This window comes from Chenopodium album, chromosome 26 (genome assembly GCF_948465745.1).
Source record: "Chenopodium album chromosome 26, dcCheAlbu1.1, whole genome shotgun sequence".
NCBI lineage: Eukaryota > Viridiplantae > Streptophyta > Magnoliopsida > Caryophyllales > Amaranthaceae > Chenopodium > Chenopodium album.
The window spans coordinates 16,860,224-16,865,112 of NC_137859.1; the positions used below are offsets into that span (position 1 = coordinate 16,860,224).

General features: G+C 37.2%; 1 long non-coding RNA gene across 1 annotated transcript; it reads right to left on the bottom strand.

Annotated features, from left to right (window-relative positions):
• Positions 1–2,769: 2,769 nt before the first annotated feature.
• On the bottom strand, positions 2,770–3,716 carry LOC145618520 (uncharacterized). Its single transcript, XR_014107935.1, has 2 exons — positions 3,343–3,716; positions 2,770–2,965 (listed from the first exon to the last, which is right to left on the bottom strand). It is a non-coding gene; the product is annotated as an uncharacterized LOC145618520 (long non-coding RNA).
• Positions 3,717–4,889: the final 1,173 nt, after the last annotated feature.

Sequence of the window (4,889 nt, forward strand, 5' to 3'; positions counted from 1 at the left end):
ACTAATGGATAATGTGTTAGCTAAATTTATGGTCTCGAATTGCCCTTAAGAGAACCTCGCTAGTCGTCACGGTTCGTGGAGGATGGTTGGTGACTAGGTGAGTATAAACTGCGGGTTCTGCACCATCCTACTTGAAACGGATATGGGTCCAAAAGTTAACCCGTCATGAGTAGTGGCTAGACCTGGCAATTCTGACCCACACCAGATGACCCAACCCGGATGATCCGAAACCAGTGACCCGAAATTGACCCAAAACCCGAATCAACCTGACCCGATCCATACCTAACCCGAAGTGGAACTGATCCGACCTTGACCCGAAACCTAAAATGACCCAACCCGAAATGCCCCGACCTGAGATAACCCGACCCGAAGTTGACCCGACCTTTAACTTCTTTTAGTAAATAATTATATAAGTTATAAAAAGTTTATATTAGGAAACTATAGAGTTAATACAAATTGGAGGGACTAACGTTTGCCAAAAGTTGCACAAAAGGGACTAACGTTTCAGAAGTTGCAGATAGAGTACTCACCACATAATTGACCTTCTACAACAGGTTAACCAAACAAAAAAAAAATGGAAAATTAAAATTCTGACATTAATAAAGGAGGGAACTAGCGTTTGCCATTGTTCAAGAATGTAGCATTTAAATATTATAGCTGGTACAACTCCAAAAATCTTCCATATATACACATCTCCATAGCTATCATCTCCACCTTGCAACTATTGATTAAAAAAAAAAAAAATCAAAAGAAATAATTACAAAAATTACAGGTAATTAATTCATGTATTGTCCTTAAAATTAATTAAAAGGAGTGGCTTCATTCATACATATACATTTGTTCCATTACAAAATGGCTATACAATTAAGCCAAGTCATCCATTTCAACCTAAGCATTGTCATGGTAGTGACAAATCCCAAAAGAGTATAAATGATTTGTCACTTTAACAACAAAAACCTACTTAACCATGACAATGCACTCCTACAATTCACATCTTAAAACTTAAAAAAAAAAAAAAAAAAAAATAAGAACAAGCTTAAATCTAGCAGCTCCTAACCCCAAAAAACTTCTAGCAGCACATACCCCCCACCCAACCTAACAACAACAGCCTACACATCCTCCTTGAAAAGCAAAGGGAAGCCATCAAAATAGACTGTCATGTCATTGTTGATCCAGGCATGAAAGTCACGGCCATCATTGTAGATGAGGTCGTTGAGGATCCACTCGTTGACAAAGGCCCTAGGACCGAAAAATGGCTGGAGTCGGGCAAGGTGGCTAGTCTTCCACCACAGACGCCATTTCCTGCAGACCTTCTTCAAATTATCCCCACTACCCCAGTCCAGCTTGGAGAAGACATGGACCACAAGCAAATCGGGGTTGCTGAAAATTGGGTGGGCATCGGAAAGAGCGTCCATACCTAGGTAAATTAATGGAGTTGGACAAGGTATTTTCCATGGGAAAACCTACTCTGTTTTAGTAAGCCAAAACCCTAGAAATAATTCTCAAGAAATTCTACCCAACAACACACAATTCAATTTTGATAATCACCCACAACAACAGAATTACGCAAACAAAATACAAGATCATGATAATTGAAACAAGAAAAATCACTTTCAAACAAAATTCGCCCAAAAAAATAAAACAGAACAAGCATACAACACTATTAATGGCGAAATTACGAAGGTGAAGACAAAAAAAGGGAATATACCTTGAGTAGATTGAAGCTCAGCCAACTTTGCTTTCTTGGCGGAAGATTCACAATCACACTCCCACATTAATGGCGATTTTTTTGAAGAGGAAGTACGAGTTTTTTTTTTGGAATGAAATGCTCTGTTTTTATCTGAAAATGGAAGTGATGAAGAAGCCAATGGGGCGAGAGAGAGTGAATAAAAAGGCATTAACCTTTCCAAAAATCGTGCTATTGTCAGTGTAATGATGGATTTTCCCTTCCCAAGAACAGCTGAGTGGACAATTAAGCTTTTTTTATTTTTTTTAAAAGGAAGTAGGAAGTAACCGGTCATTGACCTTTGCAACCTGATTGTTAACCTGCAATAGTGGGTTGAGTACCCTCTTTGCAACTTCTGAAACGTTAGTCCCTTTTGTGCAACTTTTGGCAAACGTTAGTCCCTCCAATTTGTATTATCTCGGAAAGTATACATTAAAATAGACCCAACAACCCTTACATGACTACATTGACTTTCATTTAATAGCTATAAAAGATGGTCAAAGTGAGATGTGTGAATAGTGCAAAATGTCAAATCGTTGTGAGTAATTTGGGACAGATGGAGTACAAGAATAATACTACCTCCGGTCCAAATTACTCGCAACTTTGGGGTATTATTTGTGAGATATAAAATATTTCAAAGTTGCAAATAATTTGGACCGGAGGTAGTATAAAGAAATTATTACAAACACTACCACAAAAATGGGAATACAGAACGCCTAAAACATGCAATATAGAACGCCTCAGAGGCGTTCTTCTGAGGGGGTGCCCCATAAAGTCTACAGAACGCCTCTTTGAGGCGTTCTATATCTTACACAATACGAATCGCCTATCCAAGATAGGCGCTTCATATCCTATGTACAAAGTAAATAAAAAACATGGGATAAAGAGCGGTTATCTAAAGATAGGCGCTCTATAAGTATGTAAATAGAGAACTCCTATCATTTTTTCAGAAAAAAACAAAATATTATTATTGTTATTAATATTATTAATATTAATAACAATAATAATAATTCAAAGAAAATATATCTACAAATACAAAAAAAAACACCAAAAGCATAGTTTCTCATTATAACTTCAATTAATAAAAAAATACATGTGCATAGAAAAACTCAAATACAATTAAAAACTAAATATAACACAAATTATACAATTTAAGATCAATTTCAATATTATGCAGTAGCATTGTTGCGTCTTCGCATCGTCACGAGAATTATTCTATCGGTTCATGTCCACTCATATCTGCGTATGCATCAAAAGCCAAAAAAAAAAAAAAAATTACAAAACAATTGTATAAAGAGCACCAACATAGCAAAATACCACCACTGACTACAACACCCCCGACCACTGCAGTACAACAACCTACACCACCACCTACACCCCCACGACCCACACCACCACCTGCAGCACAACCCCCAAAAAATCCGCCACATTACATACAAAATCCGCCACACACCCAAACAATTAACAAAATTAAATAAATTAACACAAACTCAAAGATAATTAAAGATAAAATCAGATCTAAGTAATAACGAAAACATTAAACAATTATAATTGGAAATCTAAATTAAAAACAAAATAAGAAAAGCTAGATTAATAAATGGCGAAAAAATAACAACCTACTAGCTGTAAATATTGAAGTTGAGAGGATGAGGGCTCAGATCTGAAATTGAATAACCTTGACCAACTAAAGGCTCAGATAGACATCTCATGGCTCAATGGTGGCCCGTCATTGGACGCTCGTGGGTCTACGATGGCTCGTAGCTCGGTGGTGGACGAACGTTGCTCAACGGTGGCTAGTGGCTTAATGGTGGGCATGAAAAGGTTGATAGGTGGTCCACTTGTAGGTGTGGGAAGCTGAACGATGGTGTTGCTTGGGATTTGTAGAGAGAGGATGAGGGGGACGATGAGAGAGAGAGGAGCCAGGATGATCTTAATATTTGATAAGAAATAAAGGAAGTGAGAAAGAGCTAGAAGAAGATAGAAAGGGGGCGTCTCTATTGGTATACGAAGTACTAGTATATATTAGGGTTAGGCGTGATGTGGGAAGTAAATGATACGTTCAACTTTTTTTTTTATTAAAATTATAATACTTAAAGAACGCCTATCTTACATAGGCGTTCTATATTGTATAGAGAAAATTTGGATGTATCAAATAGAGCTGTTAACTTAGACAGGCGCTCTATCAGTTTTAACATACAAAACGCTTATCTTACATAGGCGATCTGTATAATTCTAGAGATCGCCTATGAGACTTGACCGTTGTGTATTGTGTGTTACTTATTCCCTATTTTGTGGTAGTAAATAGTGAGTCAGTGACATTGATAATAAGAGTATTAAAAGTAAGATCAATAAGAGAGTAAGGTATAACTCAATTAGTTAGAGCTTCCCTCTTAGTTTCAGGAGATCTTGAACTTGATTCTCAATCTAAACACAAAATAAAAAAACAAGGTCAGTAAAAGTCAAACAATTACTATATTCCATGAATAAAGTAATAGCCTTAATAAATATAGTGAGTTTTTCGTCAAAATATAAATTAATGCATATACAGAGTTGAATTTAACCCAACGCATCACTCGAATATGACCCGACTTGAAATTGACCCGAAAATTGACCCGATCAAACTTGACCCGACCCGAAATCGACCCGAAGTGTTGACCCGATACCCGACCCGACCCGATTATCATGTGACCTGATGAAATTAACCCGAAATGAACCGACCCAACCCGATAACCTTTTGACCCGAACTTGACCCGACCGAAAATGACCCGACCCGAATGACCCATTTGCTAGGTCTAGTAGTGGCTAGGTAATGGATTCAAAGTCAAACCAGTACTTGTCTACTATTCCCTCCGAGAATAATTGGGACACTTGACCTATTTTTTGCTATTTCTACTTATGTATTATATTATTTGCAATAATAGACATTTTTATTTAAAAACTTTACATCCAATTTAAGGATAAAAAAAGTTATTTTAAAGCACAAATTTTTATATATGGCTGGCCACGACATCGTGGAGCTGGGGTTACTTGAGTTATTCGATTAGGGGTTACTCGGGTTACATGGTTTGGGGTTCAGTCAACGGTTACTCAGTCAGGGGTTACATACTTGAGGGGTTACTCAGTTAGGGGTTACTCGAGGGTTTAAACGGTCTAGGGTTACTTG